The sequence below is a fragment of the Tursiops truncatus genome, chromosome 11 (genome assembly GCF_011762595.2).
Source record: "Tursiops truncatus isolate mTurTru1 chromosome 11, mTurTru1.mat.Y, whole genome shotgun sequence".
Lineage (NCBI taxonomy): Eukaryota > Metazoa > Chordata > Mammalia > Artiodactyla > Delphinidae > Tursiops > Tursiops truncatus.
The window spans coordinates 1,193,576-1,215,504 of NC_047044.1; positions in this window are offsets into that span (position 1 = coordinate 1,193,576).

Genomic DNA, 21,929 nt, shown 5'->3' on the forward strand with positions numbered 1-21,929 from the left:
CACCCAGGGCCCCAGCTTCACGGCAGAGTTCCTGGTGGATCCCTTATGGGCAACCATAGCGACCATGGCCACCCTTTGGATGCACAGAGAAAATCCTAACTTCTTCATAAAATTTGCCTGTTATTACGAGGGTCTGGCCCCCTTTATGCCACTTAGTAATTTAACCTTAAATGCTTATTGCATAGTAAGGATCTTCCTGCGATTCCCGATTTACCACTGTTTTGGGGGCTATATTTTCTTGTTGCCCGTGTGTCCTTTTCTGTGGTCTTGCCTGCCGGGGACCAGCCCCAGCTGAACAGGATTCACCCAAAGGGGAAGACGGAGTCGGCGTGGACAGAACTCAAGACACCTCTTCTTGGATGCAAGGATCTGACAAATTTATTTTCAAGATTCCAAAAGCTTTTATACTATAAAGTGATTTCATTTTCAAATTCAACATCCTCATTCCCACGCCAAAAACTCCCTCACATAGGCCACAAAACAAAGGTAATTTACATCAGCAGATTGATTAAAACAGGTTAGGTAATTTTCCCATCGCCCAGAGTTTCTTTCTTCTCCTGTGGTTAGTCACATGTTGGTCACATCTACGTCAGGAACACAGTCTGTGGTTTCATTGTCTTCTTTAGAAAATTAGATGTTCTTGTACCTATATGTTCTTGTTCAATCAGCCAACTATTCAAAGCACAAACTCAAGCACATTATTCTTTTAACAATTGTAAATATTTATAGACTATTTTCTTCTACCTTTATAATCAAAACAAGGCACTAAATTATACAAAAAACAATTCTACTTATAAAAGGCTACCAAGTAGCCTACTCTATCTAATTTATTATGTACCCACTGTAGCATAAAACCTTCCCACCACCATAGCCAAAAATTTCCTAACCTACAATAGTAATCAAAACAATCAAAACAATACACATCATTTTTTATACTTCTAAAAAACCATGGGAGCGGACATTGTACCGTAAACTCATTGATTAAACCCACTGTTGCATAAAACCTTGTCACCATACCCAGGTATTTCCCAGCATGTTTATAACTCCATTGGGAGGCCATAACTCTTGCAATTTTTCTTTTAAAGTACAAAGCTGCTGCAGAAATGTTCCCACCATTGTATTTTCCCAACAAATATAATCATTAAAGGAGCCAAAGTAGCTATAATCCTTCTCTTGATTTTTACCCTAAATTGGGGTCTTTCCTAAACCCCTGCATTAAAACTATACATTTTTCCCAACACCAATAGCAATCCTATAAAAATCACCTTAGGCAAAGGCAGGGGAAAACAAGGGGAGCCACACAGAGGAAAGCTTTGCTTCCACACAGAGAAAAGCTGTGGTTCACGGAGGAAATGGGAAACAAAGCCCTGCTGCGGTGGAAGAGCAGTTGCCATTGGCCAGGTCTCTGGTCTGCTACCTGGGTTCCCATCTGAGCTGGGCGTGGGAAACGAAGCAGCCATGGGGACAAGAGACCTCTCTCAAAAGGGGTGAGGGTTCAGGCTCCTGTAAAGTTGGGGGGGTGAGGGTCTATGCCCCACCTCTGTTGGCCCCCAAGTTCTCTCCTGATGGCCCCTCTGCGACTGTGCCTGTCTTAGGTTGTTCCTTCCCTGAGGAATCTTACCCGTCTCTGGCTAACCAGCCATCCTCCGGGGCCAAGCAGGGAGATGTGAGGTGTGCGAGTGAGCGAGGTGCAGCGCCCCCAGAGAAGGTCAGTTCTCTGTCACCTTGGTAGCCTATGCCCCCGTGGCCTCCACGCCCAGCACCTGCCCTGGGATTCCCTCGCCAACTGGCAGGGCCCCGGCTCTGATCACACGTCTTAGGGAACCCAGGTTTCTCCTCCAGAGAGGGCCCAGCTTACAGCACTGGGCAAGAGAGACCAATTACACGGCACCAGCCACCAGGAGGCAGGAAGCTTTGCAAACGAGAACTTTGCTTTTCCATATTTACACCTAACAGCACCAGCTTTGCTTGGCACTATGGGTCTCATTGTACCTGGCAGTACCAGCTTTGCTTGGCACTATGGGTCTCGTCCATGCTGAGACTCAAAGGCTCTTCCTATGTGGCTCCCGGCACTTGCCGCCCTGTTTCCTTCCTTTGTTTCCAGCACTTTCTTACTACTTTGCTTCTGTTCCTCTCGTGTCCACATAGCTTAGTTTTGCTGTTGATCAAAACTGAAGGTCGTAGTCTCTGACGGGGCAGGTGGTCCATCCACACTGAGTGATGACTTACGCGTTTGGGTTTCTTGTCTGCCGCGTACGTAACATGTTCCACACATTTTACCTACTTTACGGGGTAGGTTTGGTCAAATTATTGTTTACTACATTTTTTCCCCCAACGGTTACATTTTTCATTTGAAAGCTCTGTTGCAAATTACATTCTCTTTTCGGGGATTTTGTTTTTCTAAAATTGGAAACCGTGATGCCAACACTTACCTCTGGGCTAAGTCCTTCCCCGCAGCCCAGTGAGGTGACGTGGTTCAGATTTGTGTTTCCCTCCAAGGCTTTTCTCCCACTCAACGAGTCCTTTCAGTTTTCCTTTTCACTCTGTTCCTCCTCAACCTTCCTGGTTGTGCTGAGATCGTGTAAAATCTTTTCATTTCTAGACCATTATTAGAATTTCCATTTTAGTTAGCAATTGCATTTCTATATTTTTAGCCTGCAGATACACTCATATAAGAAATGATACAGGAACAAGGATGTTCATCTCAGAGCGGTTAGTGCAAGTTAATTACGAGAAACAACCCAAGTGTCCACCAATAGGAGACTGATGAAATAAATCACACTGCATTCATGACATTGAACTCTATGCAGCTGTTAAGCACAGCTAGAGGTTTTTTATATCCTGCTATAGAAATATCTTCAGTGAAGAAAGCGAAGTACAGCACAATGTATATAATATGATGCTGTTTTATTCCCTTTGTAAAGGCCGGGCATGTGGTTTCCCATTTGCATGTGATGTGAGTTTGCTTCTGGAAGGATACATAGAAATGAGTTGCTTCCTGCTTCCCTGCAGAGAAGCTGCTGTTTCTTAATGTTTCAGATCCATTCATCTGCGGCTGACTTTTGTCTCGCTGAGTTTTCTTCAGATGAAGCGAGCAGGTGGTACCTGCTGTGTGACCTGTATGTCTGCAAACTGCCTTTTTTTGTGCCGATGAGATGTTCTCCGTGCGGGTTTGGGGTCCTGGTCCTTCCCTCCCGGTGTCGGGAGATGCTCTGGTGTGGCCCGTGGGAAGCGTGATCACAGCGTGTGCTCTTAGGGCTTGTCTGAATTGTGTTCTCTCCACCCCAAAGTGCACCTGCTTTTCCCATCCCTGTTATCTGGGGATTCTACAGGGACAGCCTCAAGCCAGGTCCCCTAGATACGCCTGGGTCCTGAGCTCTCCAGGTCAGCCGACTCCTTTCACAGAAATGGTCTCTTATTATTTATTCAACCACAGCTTCTCTTCTGTTTTCTCCTTTGGTATTCGAACGGCTCACGTGCTGGATTTCCCACCTTCCCTCACAGTTCTCACCCTTTTTTCACGAGATTTCCCTGTGTTCGTGGTTTTATGGTTCCCGCCTTGAGGTTTGCGCCTTGTAGCATCAATATGGTATCCGCATCGTTATACCGAATTTTACTTTGAAAATCTTTTTTCCCTGGAAAGTCTTTTTCAGGCTGGACCCCACTGTCCCTGGGACCCCTGTTTGGTGTGAGGCGTGTCACTGTTTCGGTTTTTGCTGCCCCCACGTGCGGCCCCTTTCCCTGGACTCCGCTCCTCTTTGATTTCTGTCCCGCGTTCCCTTAGATGTGTGATTATGGGACCGCGGAGGGGGAGGTGGTGGACAGGCAGTCGGGCGCCAGCCGCTCAGGTGGGCAGGGAGGTCAGGTCACAGTTCTGGGTGTGATAGTGACCTGGTGCCGCGAGTCCTTGGTGTCCCAGTGCCGTCTGCTGCCTCGGTGGCCTCTCACAGCTGCATCCAGACCCCTCCTCAGCCCACCTCCCTGGGACCCCCCCCCCCAGGGCTGAGCTCTCTCTGGGTCTTGAGGGCTCACAGGACCGGCCCCCCTCACCCCCCAGCTCATCAGAAGCGGACAGAGGAGAAACTGGACAAGAAGGGCACAGCACCGCCACGGGCCTCCCGGTGTCCCCTCCAAGGGGGCCACTGCTGAGCCCTGGTGACCAGGGGCCTGGCTGAGCGCCTCTCGCCTTGTCGCAGCATTTGCACGACACAGGCGTCACAGCCACCCCGTGAGCACCTGCTCTTGTGCACCCCACGTGGTGGATGAGGACCCTGGGCCTGGCTGAGTGGGGGACCGGTCCACGCGGCGCCCTGTGGTCAGAGCTTTCCAGGAGGAACAGACGGGTCCTTACTGGTCCCTGTCATGCCTCTTCCTTGGCCACTTCCCTGAATAAGGCAACGAGGGCCTCCAAATGGGCCCCCCGACCGCCCTGCATCTCGGTAGCTCTGTCAAGATGCATTTCATTACTGACCCAGAGCACGGCCAGGTCCCTGAACAAAAACCTTCAGCCGTGCCGGGCTGACCCGTTATTGTTGCTGTTAAACATTTATTAAATACCGTGCGCCCAGCCGAAGCCGGGGAGATGGTGACGCTGGGGTGATTGAGTGCTTTCGGCGAATCACACCACGAACCCCCTCCTCTCAGCAGCCCCAGGGGTCGAGGGGCGCGGCCCCTGGGCTCCGAGCTAGGTTTCAGGGCTGCGGACAGTGTTTGGAGGAGTTGGAGTCTAACGGAGCCCATTCTGACCTGGAGAGACGGGCTTTGGTGGAACTGGACAGAGGAGGAGAAACGTGGGGACAGAGGAAAAGGAACAGGGGCAGCACGTGGCAGATGGAAGGTGTGCACTCGGGAGTGACAAGGAAAGGAAGAACGTCGTTGCCTTCATGGGGCCTTGGGCTGTGGCTGTGTGTGGGAGGGGCTGGAACGGAACCAGAGGTGAGCAGAGGAGGGGGCGGGGGAGGGCGGGGGGGCGCGGGGGGGTCGGGGGGGCTTGTGGGGCAGGGGAGGGCGGGGGAGGGCAGGGGAGGGCGGGGTGGGGGGAAGACGGGAGGAAGAGGAGACGGAGGAGGTTGAAGGCAGAGTAGGAGGTGGCGGCGCAGGCAGTGACGCACGGGCCAGGCCGAGGAGGGAGAAGTCCGCCCGCCTCACCCATAGCCGGCTCTGCTGGAGGTACCGGCCTCTCCCATCCCCGCAGCCCTGCCCGCGCCCTGGACCCCCTGAGAGGCCACAAACAGGTGGAGTTCACAGGCCGTGGACCGGAGGGGCCAGCCCTGTTAGCGTTGGGACCCCACCTTCGGGCCAGACACCCCTCACAGCCAAGGGCACCCCGGGGCCAGGCCTTCCGTCTGGAGCAGAGAGCAGTGTCCCCAACTTCCCCACACAGCTGCTGGCGTTTGTGGGGCAGCCACCTCGGTGCTGAGGCTGGGAGACCTCGGCTGGAACCTGCTGCCCGCGTGACCCAAGGGGATGGTTCAGCTCTCCTGTGATATCAGCAAAATCGTCCTCCTTCCACAAAGCGGAGACGCAGCCGGCGCAGGAAAGGCGCCAGGCGACGCTCGAAGCGTTCCAGGGGCCGCCCTCCCAGGCTGAGGGCCCCCAACACAGTGCCCAGGCCACCTCCTGTCCAGAGAGCTCCAAGCTTGCCCGGGTGGCTGAGTGGACCGTGCCCAGGAGAGGCCTGGCCGAGGCAAGCCTCCAGTGAAGCCCCCAGTGGTTCCTAGAGATTGTTTTGGGGGGAGGGGGTCAGAGGGCAGGTGGATTTAAAAAAATAACTTTTACTTTAGGATAATTTTAGATTTAGAGAAAATTTACAAAAAGGGCACAGAAAGTACCTGCACACACCGCCCCCCCCCCCCCCCTCCCCAGTTTCCTCCGACACTGAAACCTTACGACCCCACCGTGCACTTGGCAACGGGGAGAAACGGCCGTGGGCACCTCACCGCGACCCCAACTCCAGGCTTTATCTGTGTTTCACCTGTTCTTCGTTAATGTTCCACAAAGAGACTTCTTTTCAGCTGGATTGAGGCACAATTGACCTACAACCTTGTGTGAGTTCAAGGTGTGCAACGTGGTGGATAAACACACTCGTGACCTGCAAGATGATGACTCGTCACGGCCTCCGCTGCCCCCTCCGCTCCGGGGCCGGTCCTTCCGCATGTGCTGCCCCTCTTCCCTCCCGCCTCGCCCCTGGTTCCCCTCTATTTAGGCGCCCATGTGCCCGAGCTCACATCTCTGCTTGGCCAATGCCACAGTCTTTCTGCAATATTAGCAGGGTGGTGTCGCCTCCTCTAGGAAGCCCTCCCTAGACCCATCCACCAGGCCAGGCTAGATGCCCTTCGGGGGCGCCTCCAGGACCTCGAGGCCTCCCCCCTTGGTGGAGACACAGAGAGAGACAGCCCCGGAGCAGCTGTGGCCAGGACTGAGGGACTCACGACGAGCACACGGACACTCAGCTAGACAGCCAGCCTCCGCGTCACACGCAGGCCTGACCAGGGATGGAGGGCGTCCCCTGCCCAGTGTCCAGCCTGAGGCCGGACCCGGGAAGGCGGCTTGCGGCCGCAGAGGTGACAGCGGCCACCGGGGGGCACTGTTGGCCAGCTCTCCCCGAGCTCCGGCAGCGGCTCTCGCAGCTGCTCTGGGGCTGCCACATCCCTGATGGTCTGATTCCCGGGCTGGGAGTGGCTGGAGGCGCCTGACTGGGGGCTCCAAGGGAACCGAGGGCCCAGGGAACTGGGAGCTTCCCGAAGTGAAGCTGGGGCCCGTCTGGGCTGCGAACTGACCCCATAGGGGCCGGTCAGCCAGGAGGCTGCGAGCGGGCTTCAGGTCCCTCCCGGCCTCACCTGGAGGCCCAGGCCTGCCCCTTTGTCCCCCTGACCCGCCCGGGCCAGCTAAAGCCAAGAGACCTGGAGCACCGGGGCCCCTGTTCTCCGAGGAGCCTGGCAGACAGAGACCCTGTCCCTTCCTCCCTCTCCCCGCTACCCCGTTCCTAGGCACAGCGCAAATCCCAGGGGCCCACCTATGGAGCAGGGTGACTGGCCGGTCCCCAGAGGGCCTCCCTCACTCCTCCGACCTCTCTGGTCACCTCCTGGTGGCTGTGCCCCTGACTGCACAGCGCACGCCCACAGCCCTGCTGGCGGACCCCCCAGCCCGGTTCACTCCCAGCGGCTTCTCCTCTCCTTCTCCCCGTGCAACCGTGACATCCTTCCTCGTTGGAACGCAGACTTTCATTTCTCCCAAACCTGGTGGCATTACTTGCTGGCTCCGTCCAGCTGATTCCTCCTTAGTTGCTGGCAGGAAAATCTGCTTCTCTCCCAGGGACACTGTGCCTCTCGGAGGCCCCTCGGCGTGGGATGGAGGACCCTGCTGCATCGCCCTTCACGTCCAGACGCCGCACGCGGGTGATGAGGCAGCCGCCCTGCTGCCCGGCCAGGCAAAGCCCGTCCAGGCCACGTCTAGAGCCCCAGCAGAGAGGCGATACCCAATGTGCAGAAAGTCAGTCTTAATTCCCCGCATTTCCTCCCTGAAACAGACCTCTCAGTGAGAAGGAATCCCTCGTTCCAGTGAGGTCTCCTGCGAGCCGGTCCCTGGCCTGTTTCTCTGTTGGGGCCAAGTGCTCTCAGCTTACGATTCTTAAAGTAAGGCTGAGCGGGTTCTTCCAGCAGCCTGGCTTTACTCTCTGGACAAACCAGAGAAGGCGCTGTCCTCGCTCACAGGTGACAAAGCAGGAGCCCAGAGGAGGCAGGGCGTCTGCCAAGAAGGAAGACAGAGGCCTGATCTGAGGTCAAGGAGGGCTCCCCCCGGTTCTGTCGGGTGGTGGGGGGGCTCCCAGCCCTCCAGCCGCTGCCCCGAGAAGCCCTGCTCAGCGCCGGCCGTAAGGGATGTTCCGGGGCTCCGGCCCCTGGACTGCCCTCTGTCCCCTCCCGTCCCCGCCGCCCATCTGCGCCTCTGGCCCTGCAGGCCTGGCTGCAAGCAGTGCTGCTGGGCCCCTAAGCACTGTCCTTGTCCTGCCGCAGGGGAGACCCCCGCCCCAGCCTGTACACGGGATGCTGACCTGTCCTCTGACACAGGTGTGGGATGGAAGGAGGCAGGGAGTCCTGCGTTGCTGTCGTTCTGTCCTTCACGTGACCCCTCCTGACTCGTGGGCCTCACCTGTGCCCGGCTGCCCACATTCCACCCTCCCGGTGGCGGCAGGGTTCAGGACGCGGGTGGCCGTCGGAGGGGCCGGAGGGAGCTCGCAGGGCTCTGGCCAGGACCTGGGTGGTGGTGCACCTCCTGCTGAGTCACCAGACTGTGCAAACTGTGCTCACCGGCAGTGTCTGGAGATTGAAGGGGTTTCATGTGAAGGTGCTGTTTGCTCTCATCCCCAGCGCCCTGTGCCTTGCACGGGGAGAGTTAAAACTGCGGTTAGGCTGTGTAGGGGTCCAGGAGACGCCCCGCCCGTGTGGGATTTGCCGATGCCACGTGAGCTGGTCACACAGCTGTGCTGCAGGGAGAGGATGCAGTGGAGTCAATCAGTAGCCGCCGGGCGACCTCACCTCCTGGCGGCACCACCTGGCTTCCCAGGACCCGGCTCCTGGGTCTGCCCTGCGGCGGCCACAGCAAACCCTGCGGGCAACTCCCACCCCACGGCTAACTGGTCTCGGAGGAAACGTCCACTCCCTTACTGCCTGGTATCAGAAATGTTCCGGAAGTTTCCACCTGCAGGAAGGGACCGGGGGGCACATGCCGGTCGTGGGGTTTCCTGTGGCTTCCTGTTCTCCACGGGTCAGCTGCTCCATGCTCTCCCCCAGCTGCTTTCTTTCGGTCTCTTGTTGCCTCTGGAGATGCTGCAGAAATCCCTTCTGGAAATTCCACTGCCCCGGCTGGGGCAGGGCCTCCGTCACCATCTCTCAGCTGCTCACAGGGCAGGGAAGGAACGGAGGGGACAAGCCGAGGTGGCGTGTGGGGCAGGACGGGGTGGCCGGGGTCCCAGCAGGTCACTGGGGGAGGATCCCAGAAGGAGGAGGGGCAGGGGAAGGCCAAGGTTATGCTCCAGAGCACGTTGTGCTGACGGCCCAAGACCCCCGGCGGCCCTGCGCACAACCCCCAGTGCGGGTGTGAGAGCCGCGGCGGCCGCCCTCTGAAGCAAGGTGTCCCTGGTGTGTTCGGGTAGTTTCCTGCTCTCCACCAGCGTTTCTCTGATGGACGCTCCCAGGGAGATGTGAGCTCAGAGCAGGGCTCTCTGCCCTGGAGGGCCAGGTCGCATTGTTGGGGACCCACCTGGCCCACGTGCCTGGAAGCAGCCCTGACGTCCACGTCCGGGAAGCTCTGGCCCACAGACTAACCCTCCCTGTGGTCACAGCTCAGGGTCACCTTCTTGGGGAGAACCTGGCCTGGTCCTGCTTCAGCTCCTGCGGCCCCAGACTCCAGCCTCTGACCACGTGGCTCGGGCCTCGGGGAAGATGCTCCATTCTCCCGCCCCATGGATGCCTCGTGCCTGGAGGTCGGTGCCGAGCTGCTGCCCAGGTGGAGAGTATGGGTGGGTTCCCTGGAGGAGGCCTCCTTCCATAGTCTGAGCTCCTGTGCCGTCCACGCCCGGTCGGAAGAGACTCGGGCACCTGCCGTGCTTCGTGATCGTGAAGCAGTTCATCTTGTTCTAAACTTTGCACCCTCGTAGGTGCGGACAAAACGCTCTCGGAGAGGGACGTTTCCCAGCTTTACGGAGGGAAAACGGACAATTAAGAACTGAATGCATGTAGGGGTTACAAGCTGGGGACACGCTGTGTACACAGGCTGTGAAATTGCCATGCAATGAAGCCCATTAACACGCCGCCCCCACCCGGACCCTCTTCCCCCGTGTTCTGTGTGTGTGGTGGGAACACCTGAGATCCGCCCTCTTGGCGAGTTTCGCGCACACGACACTCGACTGTGAACTGGAACCCCACTGCACAGCCGCCCAGCTCGTTCGTCCCACAGCTGGATTTGGTGCCCTGGACCCACACCTCCCTTTCCCTCCCCCAAGCCCCTCGGGACCACCCTTTGAGAGTGACGACGTTTTGACAGCTAGATGGATATCGAGTATTCGACTGACCAGCAGGCTTATTTTGATTAAAATTTAATACTAGTTAATTCACTTAAAAAAAAGTGAAACCAGATTTATTCTCTTTGAGGTCGTTTTAATTTAAATGCTTAGGTTGGTGTGACAATTAAACGAACAGTGACTGGAGTCTAATAAACACTCAACAAAAATTATTCGTAAAATTTCAAACTTTATGGCAGCATGTTTTATATTTTTTTCAATCACCTGAGATTTTCTTCGGGACAAACACGATTCCTTTATTGTTCTAGTGTTTTCCCATGGCATTCGTTCTTTATAATTTCCATTTCGCCTTTTAATTTTAATAAATAATCCTTAATCCTTTGGGATCAAATAACTTTTTTAAAAAAACATAGAAAATGTTTTTATTTTTCTCTCTTAAGCTTTCATTTGCATTTTTATGAAAATGTATCCACGATGCGTATATGTTCAATACAGTTACATTTTATTATTTAAATCTTTAATTCATTGTTTTTAGCCAAACACAAAGTAGACGTATCTTGATAAAAATCTAGTGATTTGCTGAAATACAGTTAAGAAAAAAAAAAAGTGTGAATTGTGCCTGTTTCATGGCTCAACTAAATGTCATGGTCCACGCAGAGGACACCCGGACAGGTGATGATGACGCTTAGCTGTCTCCGGTATTTGAGAGACTTTTTGTCGTGTAGAAACGGTTTCGAATTGTGTTGCTTGTCAAAGCAGGATGTGGCGTGTATCGTATTTCACAGCTTGTTGTGTGACCTGTAACTTTAAGCATTTATGTGAAGGGGGGCACTTGGGTCCCATCTCCTCTCCTGCCCTCCTGACCCTCGGGGTGGTTTTCCTGCCCTGTTCTCACCAGAACGTTCCATCTGCGTTTATGGAACGAACCCCCGACTGTGGGCCCGAGTCTCACTGACCCCTCCCTGGGACCCCGCAGGGGATCGGAGGGAGCTCCGCGCTGGGAAGGATCCCTGGAAACTCCAGACGGTCGGGAGCCCAGATGTTAAGGAAGAAACGCGCAGCGGTAACTCAGAGGAGCGTGGGCGCACGGGGGACCAGGAGGTGGGGGACGCGGCCTCTCCGGAGTCCGGGTCGGAGGGTGACCCGGGGGGAGGGGCTCGGCCACCTTGTGGGGCGGAGTTGAGGTCGCCTGAGGGGACCGCGCCTGGCAGGTCAGATGTCACTAGAGGGCTTATTCTTTCTTATCTGTAGTTTCCATTTCTTCTTTGGGGGCCATTATTTGTTTAAGTGAAAAGGAAGCCAAGCAAGTCGTTTAAAGCATCCGTTTTTGGCTTGTTTCTCTAGAGATCCCTGACCGAGCGCCCCGATGGGACCCCCGGTCTTACCCCCTCACACTCTCCCCAGAGACTCGCCCGTCCCCAGCCTCCCCAGGGCCACCCCATTCCCCAGTCTCGGGGAACCTGGGGCAGCTCACACTGTACAGGGGGCAGCTGATGGCCCCGCGTCTTGCTTTGGGTCCATGAGCCTCCTTCCCAGGAAGGAGCCCAGGAGGCTCGGGCGATGGTGGCTTGTTTATTTGGTTCTGTTCTGGGTCTGAGGCTCTCTGGACACGGGGGCTCAGCTGGCGCTCACTGCCCTCGGGGCTGTAGCGGGACAGCACCCCACCAGGGCTTCAAGTCGCTCCAGGAAGTCCCCGGGCAGGTCTTTGGCCGGTCTTTGCTCTTGAGCAACTGGACGCCACACCCAGGGAGCTAGGACTCCTCCTCGAATGGCTTCCCAGCCTGGACGGCGGCGGGAGGCTGCGGCCCCATCTCCACACAGGCCTGGATTAAAGCCCTCTGTTTGCGGATCTCACTCTGTCTTTAACCCCCCACAGGAAACCGACGGGGGAGGCAGTCTCGGCAACATGCCCCCGGGTCCAGCCCTCCTCTCTGACACAAAGAGCCGTGTAATTTGAAAGTTCCTGTAGTTTGACCAACTCTCGTCCGCTCTCCATCGCTGTGAAATTAACAGGAAAAATTACAGATTGCTAGAAGACAGGGACCGCGGACCATGGGTGCGTCCGCTTATGCAGGTTTGATAAGCCGAAGACATTAAAAATGGAAGAGACAGCTCTAGGTAGACCAGTCGGCCTGAAATTTTAATAAGCTGCAGCTCTGGGCAGAAGCCGGCATCTGGAGGGAGGGAGAAGCCGGGCTGGGGCAGCCGAGGGCCCCGCGCCCTGAAAGGAGACAGGGCCACGCCTGGTCTGTCCCCAAACCCCTCCACACAGACCCCGCCAGGCCATCCAGGGTGTCATCACTCCCTGCGTGTCCCCTCCTCCCCTGCAGGGGCTCCCGGGGGCAGGGCGTTTGCCCATGTTCCTCTTAGTGTCTTAGATGCCCTGGCACATGTGAGGCCAGGGCTGGAGGGGTTAATGTTCCTTTTATAAATAATCAAGTCACTAAATACCTGCAGTTCATAGAAATAGCAGGGACAGTTGATGAAGCATTAAAATTCCTTGCAAGCGCCCCTGAGAGAGTGTGTCTGAGGGCTCCTGGGTCCACCATGGAGGCTGGCCCCGCAGGTGAAGGACCAGCAGTGTCCTCTGTGTGTGGTGTCCTCTGTGGGGTCCACGGGGCCCGTGCCGGGAGGACAGTGGCACTGCTCACCCTCTCTGCTCTGCCAGCGGGGTGGCCATCCCAGGCAGCTCCAGCCAGGACGCCGTGGTCAGTCCTTCTACCTCCGGTTGCAGCTCAAGTAGGAGCAGGTTTTGCCTCGATACTGCTATGTGTTTCTACCTCCATGTGATGCCGGCCGGGGAGGTGACTGAGGACACAGAGAGCAGAGATGCAGGAAGGAGCCTGTCTGGCGGGCTGAGTGGCGGCCACCAGGTTATCCTGCGTGAGCTGCCCAACTGTGTGGTTCCTGCATCAAAGGCCCGAGCCTCCCGTCACCTGTGGGGGCTTCCCCGTCCCCGTCTTGGTCCCGCAGACCAGCAGCTCCGTGTGGTCCCTGCGGGCCTGTCATCTCCCATCCTTCCGCTTGGAGTGTCCCCAGCGCCCCTCAGGCCGCCTGGCTGGGCTCCTGCGTTGCATCTTCAGGGATCTGCACCACACACCCGCCGGTAGTGGGCCCGCCTGTCCTGGCGCCTCTGACCTTCTGAGCACCTGCCTTGCAGCCCCACCCACACAGGTGGGACTGTGCCTATCTGTCCATCGGCATGAGGCCCTCAAGGGGACAACACTGTCCATCACCCTCTGCCCCCCCAGGGCCCCTCCTGCTCCCTAAAGCTGCCCCGTGGTGGGGGTGGGGAATGGGGGCCGATGGCGGAGCTCCGGGGAGGTGAGAGACGGTGGGAAGGAGCAGGACAGCCTGGGCTGGGCGGGGTCCCCCTGCTGAGATGTCCCAAGTCAGCAGGGCACCGGAGCCCCCCTGCAAGGTGGTGGCGTGGTCCCGGGAAGCAGTGGCCGCGTGGATCGAGTGGATAGGGGGACGCAGGGAGTAGACCCATCCCTGGATGTTCCGAAGGTACAGAGAGCGAGGCTTGCTGGGATGGACGTCACGTGGGGACAAGAAAGGACTCCTGGGATTTGTGGTTATAGCGCCCAGTGAATGGTAAGCCATCTTCTGATGGGGACGGCGGCGGGGAGGGGGCGTCGGGGCTGGAATGTGGAAGAGTGAGAATCTGTTTGGACGTGGTGTGTGATGGTGAATTTATGCGTCATCTTGCCGGGGGCCACGAGGCGCCCAGAGGTTTGGTTGGACATGCTTGTGGGTGTGTCTGAGGGTGTTTTGGGAAGAGATTAGCATCTGCACCAGAGGGCAGAGCAAAGCGGGCGCCTCGTCAGCGTGGGGCCCGCGTCCGGTCTGCGAAGCCTGAGTGGAGCAAACAGGGGGAGGAGGGAGCTTTGCTCTCTCTGCCTGGCTGGCCTCAAGCTGGGCAGGGGCTCCCTCTGCCCTTGGGCTGGAACCTACACCCTTGGTGTCCTGAGCACCCAGCTTGCAGGCCGCGATGGTGGGGCTTTCCATCCCCATGATCAACGAGCCGCTTCCTTGTAATAAGTCATCTGTCTGTGCAGAACCCTGGTCTAATGTTTGTGTATTAGGGGTACGTGAGTGTTGACTGGACCTCCAAGAAGAGATGTCCAGAGACACTGGGACACCTGATTGAAATCCTCTGGAGAAGCCTGGGAGGGGCAGCGTCAGAGGGACGGGCCAGACTGGTGGGATTTACTGATCACTCAGGGAGGAAGAGAGGGTGGACAGGAGGGCCCGTCCATGTGCGCAGCCCTGAGTCCTGAGGTCTGGACGGGGAGGGCAGCAGACCGGGGAAGGTAGACGTGGTGCAGGGCCCGTGCAGGGAGCTCTCCCACCTGGATGCTTCCCAGGAGCTGCAGGATGAATCCAGGGCGTGACCCTCAGTGCCCACTGGACACTCAGGTCCAGGGAAGCTGCGCCCCCCAAACCCAGGCTGGCATTTGGCCCCCATGGAGCTGGCCCCCAGAGGGCACGATGAACGTTTGCTGTGTAATCGGAGGCAGAGAGTGGCGGCACGTTTGCTGCAACCTCAGGGGCACCCAGAGCATCTCCAGCCCTTTCACCCGGGCTGGTCCACGAGCCTCGGGGCGGGGCTGGGTTCGCAGGTCTCTGGTGGGTTCCCAGGGACTCATGGCGGATGCGCCCCGAGCCAGATGTCCTCGAAGGCGGTTGAAGGACACCCTCCTCTTCTGATCCTCGCTTGTTCAAGCCACCAAACATGGTTCAACCGCATGTTTGCCAGACGAACTGACCTCCACGTTCTCTTCTCCGGGGAAAACTCCTTCATGGCCGAGAGCAGCACGTGGGAAACTGCTACCCTGAACGGACTGTTCTCTTACGAGCCTGTTCTGTCCCCAGAGGAACCGGGCACACAGGTGTTCAGGGACCTCATACCTTGGGATTTTGAACTAAGACATTGTGGGCACAAAACCGCTGAGTAACCAGGACAGGATTCTTGCACAGCCTTCTCCCTGGCTGGCCCCTGTCCCGGGGTGGGGGGGTGGATTTCAGGCTCAAGAGCCCAGCAGACCCCCACCCGCCTCCGGCATTGGGGCTGATTGAAAGCAAGGCAGAGAGAAGCATCCTGCAATTATGAGGTTGAAGATTGCACCTACGGGCCTCCGCTGGAGATGAGCACGTTGTGATCAATGATTCATGGGTTACGTGAAGAAGGAGAAACAGCGATGCCCCCGCCGCCCCCGCGAGGCTCGCGCCCGATGCGGCGGCAGCCGGAGGAGGCAGGGCCAGCGCAGGCCTGGTGCTCAGGGACTCTGCGTGTCCCCTGGGTTGTGGGGTGAGTGGCACTGGGACGACAGGGGCCTGGAGGGCAGCACCTTCCCCGGGTTCCTTCCGGGCAGAGAGGCCAGACCTCGAGGGCCGTCACTGTGCGGCCAGCATCAGTGGTAGAGGGACCAGGAAGGCTCAGTGTGAGAAACTTCGACACGTTGAGACTTGGGCCCGATGGTGGGAGGTGCACGCGTGTGCGGTGAGCCCTGGAGTGAAGACACAGTGCAGCGTTGCCTGGAGAGTCCGGGTGCCCGCCAGACTCTGGGTACCTCTGGTGCGCAGGACTTGTCAAGCTTGCCAGCGCCTGGGGACCCCGCTCCTGACCCTGGTCTCTGACGTCCGGGTGCCTGGGCCCAGGTGACTGTACCCTTGGGGGCAACAGGAGGAATCCCTGATTCTGGGACGGTACAGGTAAAAATCTGTACTTAAGGACGTTTCTCTTTTTAACCACACTTACCCATATTAAGCATTCAGTCTAATTTTAAAAGCAATCCTTTTAAAAAGAAAAAGGAAAAGTATAGAAAGTTATGAAAAGAAGTGTAAGCTCTATTTTGCAGGTGGATGCTTGGATGTCTTTGGCTCCGGGCAGAGGACACAGGTGGGGCGAGATCAGAGTCTAGAGCTGCACCCGAGCGGAACAGGGCGGGGCGAGGGCGAGGAGGGGAGATGCCAGCCCCCCGTGCCGACAGCACACGTTCTAGTGGCTTCTGCAAACGTTTTACATCAGAAAGCAGCAGCTGTTGTCTTCCTGATTTAAGAAATAGGAGGAGGTGTGCGTTCCAGACCAGGATTTGGGGTTGTTCTAACCCTGGTCCCTGCTCCCGAGGCTGCTGAGGAAACTCCCTGGGCTGTGTGCTCTCACCAGCACGACCCTGACACAGGGCCCGGAGCCACCCCAGGCGGGGGTGGGGGGACTTACACAGTCAGGTCTGAGCCTCAGGGGCACTGAAATCGCATGAGAATTAAAACCACCCAGGCTGCATCCCTCCCAGCTAAGAACCTGGGACGGGGCAGAGGTGGGGGACCTGGGAGGAAGAAGCTCTGGATGGGAGAACTTCCAGTGATGTGTGTGGACCATCCCCCTTCCAGGAGGTGGAGCAGCATTCCCACCCCCGGGACCCCCTCCAGTGCGGGCTGGACTCTGGTGACTTGCTTCAGAAGGAGAGGCTGAAGGCGAGGGAAGGAGCCCGAGGGTCTCTAGGGCGGTGGGAACGCATCCTGATTCTTGCCACTGCCCCAGAGATCAGGGGGTCAGGGGCCAGCCTCACAGCCTTGTCCTGGGTGGACAGCCGCGCGGAGAGGGTACCATGAGGCCCCTGGCCCCGGGAACGTGGTAGGTAACTGACAGGATATCAGCCTGTTCACATTGAAGCAGGATTTTAGGACAAATAGACCTGAAATGGGAAGAGAAACAGACCTCCGCCCACAGCAGAATCTAAGTACAAGGCCAGAGATAGAGGGATCGAGTCAACACCACTGGATCCCGGAGCTGGAAGGAACTCCAATCCTGCCCAGAGAGAAGCCAGCCCCCCGCTCCGGTTCAGATGCCTTCGGGGAGCCCAGGGAAGAGCTTGCCCAGATGGTGGAGTTGCTCAGGCCTTCGCTGTTCCTTTTAGGGCTTCCTGAAAACCTTTTTATCTGGGCAGCAGCCTACGCAGTCAGCCCGAGTCGGGGTGGACAGCCCTTCCTGGGCAGGGGCCAGCTCACTCACCCGGCTGGCAAAACCTCTGCTTGTCCTTCAAGGCTCACCTCAGACCTGCCTCCCGGGTATCCAGCCCCCGACACCCCTTCCTGAGACGTGCGGGGAGCAGCGTGCCTGACTCTCTTTGGCAGGAGATCACCGGTGGGCCGCGGGCCGTGGGCCGTCAGCAGGTTTGACCAGGGGGGCTAATCAGACCTGAAGCCAAATAATTTGCACGAGTGTCACCACCCTGGGTGGGAAGTGTAAGCAACAGGCAAGGTCACCCAGAGCTTCCGTCCCCTCCGTGCGTCCGGACAATTAGGCCAGTGGGTGGAGGGCAGCTGTGCTCACACCCTGCTTCCTGCTCTCTCATTGGACGTCCTGGGTCACCTGCTCCAGCGCTGGGCGTTCTTGGTGGCAGAAAAGTCAGGACTGAATGCTCCCTCATGAGCTGCAGGGAGCTGGACCCCAGAAAATTTTAGGGTCTTATGACTTAAAATTTTTTTTAAATAAACTTTGAATTGTATAACAAATTAATTTTTGTAAATTTATAATTACAAAATCCCAATTTCTGTAAATTTTAGATTTACAGAGAAGTTGCAAAGATGGTCCAGAAAGTTCCCATGGGCCTCATAGTCAGTCTCTGCTGTTGACACATTAGTGGGGACGTTTGTTACACTGAACAGACAATTCTGTTATGTTAACTGAAGTCTACAGTTTATTTATATTTATTTACATTTATTAGGTAGTATCTGATGTCCTTTTTTTGTCTCCGGGCCCATCCGGGATCCCACGTGACACCAGATGCGTGTCCTTGGGCTGTGCGAGCTGCTTAGACTTTCCTTGTTTTGATGACGTGGATGGTTTTGGGGAGGGTGATGCGGGTGTTTTGTAGAAGGTCCGTCAGAGGGGATTCGTCTGTGTTTTTCTCATGACTGGACTGGGCAATGGGTTCCTGGTAGCAGGACCATGGAGGTGAGGTCCCTTCTCCTCACATCCTGTCAGCCCGACTGATCACTGCTGGCGTGGGCCTTGCACACCTGGCGGAGGTGTTTCTGTTCGGAAGATTCTCTTCCGGTGTTGCTTGTCCGCACTCTACTCTTGAAGCGCTAAGTGTACCTTGTCCTCGGGGGCGGAGTATCTACGTAAAGTATCTGGGGTTGTGCCGCACGGGAACCTGCCTCTTCTCCCCCTTTATTTACTCAGTCATCTAGTCACACTGTATGGGTGCACGGGCGTTTATCTGCATTTAGGGTTATAATCCAATACTGCATTATTCGTTTTCTCTCCCAAATGCCCCAGCTTTGGCCCTTGGAGCTCTGACTTGGCTCCTGTGTCGTCTGACATAGACCCATTGCCATTTTAAGCACGTGTTTTACCTCGGTGATAATGAAGTGATCGTTGGAAGGTGCAAAGGCAGGCGGTCTGGGGGAGCCCTGGGGCAGACGGGGCCCCTGGCCAGGCTGACGATTCGGACAGTGGTCTCCGGGAGAGGCACGTCTGCATCTTGTGCTAAGTCACTCTACAGCTGTTACGTTCCTGAGCGCTGTCTCATAAGGAGATAAACTCCGATGGCTTCTGTCCCAAGTATCTAGAAGTTCTGTCTAAAGGGACTGGAGGCTCTCTGAAGCCCAGAGCAGCCGAGAATCCGATTCTGCCGCTGTCTCCGCGGAAGGGGTCTCGGGCACCTGGTGTAGCCAGGCTGGGCTCCCGTGAGCTGGCGTGCCCTGTGGTCGCCCTATGGGGGCGGCTTTCAGGTTGCAGTGATGGCAGATTTCCCCGATGGCTCTCAGTGTCTATCTGGATTCGTTTCCTGACAAGGTTGATCTTTTAAAAAGAGGGGTTTGTTCAGGTAACACACTGGATCACGGGCCCACTGGCTTCTAAGGCGTCAGAGTTCCGCACTGAGCACCTGAGAACGCGTTCGCCACACGCCCACCAGCCCCTGCGTTAGGAGAAGCAGAGTGAGCGCAGCGGCCCCTGTGCGCCGTGGCACCCCCGGAGGCCGGCCAAGCCCCGTGGGAGGAGACCGGGGGGATGAAAGTCGACGTCCCCGTCACTCTGCCGGGGTCTGCAGTCAGAGGCCTGAGGGTGTGGCTGGACTGCAGATGCCATGTCACCCTGGCCGCTGCTTTATCCCATCTGTCATTTTTAGGGGTTACAGAGGGCTGATGGCAGGTTCCTGGTGACCTGCGGGGGAAACCACACGTTGCTCCAAATGTTCGTCTGAACCCCCTGCTCCTTCCACGTCTGCCCAGTGAGATGGAAGGAAGTCCCTTCTCAGCCAGAACAGCCCATGCTGGAGCCAGGTGGACCAGTCCGGGTCTCTGGTCCATCACGTCCAAATCACCCAGGTACTGGTCAGAAACCCAGGTTCTCTGTCCCTCCCAGTGACTCTGCAGACTGGCCCAGCATCCTGTGTTTCGCCTCCCTGACCCTGGGGAGCGCCACAGGCTGGCGGGAATCACCAGCACCCTTCTGGGGTTATGCCTCCATCACCCACCGAGCCTGGGCTGTCTGACGGGCGGAGGGAAGGACGGCGTGCTCTTGGCCTTCGGGGCTGGGAAACATCAGAGGCCCCTCGGGGGAGGCCCCTCTCCACTCCCGAGGGCCCCTGAGCTGCCTGCGGCCGCCCCACGGTACCCCTCTTCCCTTCTGAGGATGGCTGTTGTCTCCGGTTGTAATTACTCCCTCACCTTCCTTCCCACAGTTATTCCAAATCCTGTTTCCTCTTATTTCCCAAAGGGCCCCTTGAAATCAACTTTCTCCACTTTCCAAATCGGCAGAGACAGAGAGAAAATGTGTGTTTTTCTTCCTCGATTGTGATTGAATTGCTGCTTCTGCAGACGCCGTTCCTGGACGCCTGGTCCCCTGTGTCCGTGGGATCTCGGAGGAGCTCACGGGGTGGGGTGGGGGGTTCCCGCTTACGGAGGGGAGGGGGCGGGCAGGATCCCAGCCTCCGGGAGGTGCCTCAGCAGGGAGGGTCCTGATTTAACTGCGCCTGCCTGACACCCTCTGGGCATTGGAGGGAGAGGGAAGCAGTAGACATTTAAATGAGGTGATTAGCAGCTAGAGTCCCCAGCAAGGTGATGCTGAGACGTGTGTGAGTTCCTGATGGAGAGTTCTGGAATTACATGCGGCGTCAAAGCTCACAGGGTGAGATCCACCTGCCCCAGCACAGGGAGAGGCAGCCGAAAGCCGGCTCTCCTCCCAGACAGAAAATGGCAGAGGGGGAAGTGGGGGCCCACATGCCCGTTAGCTCAGCATTGTTTGAAGTTAAAAAAAAAAAACACTGCAAAAGGCCAAAATGCCCATCTATAGGAATTGGGTAAATAAATAATGGTAATACTATGCAACCATGATAAAGAATGAGATGGGGAATAATCTCTAAGATACATTGTTAAGTGAAAAAAAATTAACCTGCAGAAAAGCAACGTCGCGGCAGCGGTGTGTGTGAAGTAACGCTGGTGTCAGGTGCTGCCTCAATCCTCGGGACTTCAAACAACACACGTTTGTTATCTCAGGGCTCTGTGGCTGGAGCCCCGCCCAGGTCTCACTGGGCTGAAACCAAGACGACTCTCCCAACCCTGATGACCCGGACGCGAAGGACGCGAATCCAGATCCCTCCCCCTGCCTCCTCCAGCATCTCCGGGCTCGGGGACCCTTCTCCTCACCTTGAGAGCCAGCTGGGCAGGCTGGGTTCTTCTCACATACAGCACTCTGACGGCCCCTTCTGCGTCCCTCCTTCACTTTAAAAAGCAGGCTTTATTTTTTAGAGTAGTTTTAGGTTCACAGCAAAACTGAGCAGAAGGTACAGGTGTCGCATGTACCCCCTGCCCTTTCCTCCCCTGTATCAACACCCCCCTCCGGGTGGTCCATTGGCTGCGATCGATGAGCCTACACTGACACCCATCGTCACCCAGCCTCCACGGTTTACATCCGGGTTCACTGCACATTCTGTGGATTTGGACAGGTGTGTAACGACATGTGTCACTATTACAGTATCATAGACGATGGCTTCACTGCCCTAAACATCCTCTGTGCTCCGCCCATTCATCCCTCTCTCCCCGCCACAGCCCCGGGCAACCACTGGTCTTCGTCCTGTCTCCATAGCTGTACTTTTCCAGAATGTCACAGAGCTGGTATCACAGAGCCTGTAGCCCTTTCAGGCTGGCATCTTTCACGTGGTGACACACATTTCAGCTTCCTCCCGTGTCTCTTCATGGCTTGATAGCTCAGTTCCTTTTATTGCTGAATAATATTCTATTTTCCGTATGTGCCAGTGTCATTTATCCATTTGCTTACTAAAGAACATTTTGGTTGCTTCCAAGTTTTGGCAATTACAAATAAAGCTTCTTTAAACCTCTACGTGCAGGTTTTTGTGTGGACATACGTTTTTAACTCCTTTGGGTAAATACCAAGGTGAGTGAATGCTAGGTAGTATGGTAAGAGTGTGTCCAGTTTTGTTGGAAATCACCACACCGTCTTCCACAGTGGCTAAACCATCCTGCATTCCCATCAGCAATGAATGCGAGTTTCTGTTGTTCCACATCCTCGCAAACACTTGGAGTTGTCAATGTTCTGGATTTTGGCCATTCTAATAGGTGTGTACTGGTCATTGTTGTTTAACTTGCAGTTCCATAATGCCACAGATTTTGGTATTTCTAGCCCTGAAGTGCTCACACACACGGGCAGAATTTTCTAGAAGCAGGCATGACCCTATGATAATTTTTAAACCAAGGAGTTTTCAGATGTAATTATTTTTATTTTTATAATTTATATAATTATATAATTTATATAATTTATATATAATTTATATAATTATATATAATTTATATAATTATCACTAAATTTTTCTATAGACGTACATGCTTCTTTACTGCTGAGAGAGTGTTTTGCCCAATGGCTCCTGGCCCGATGAGT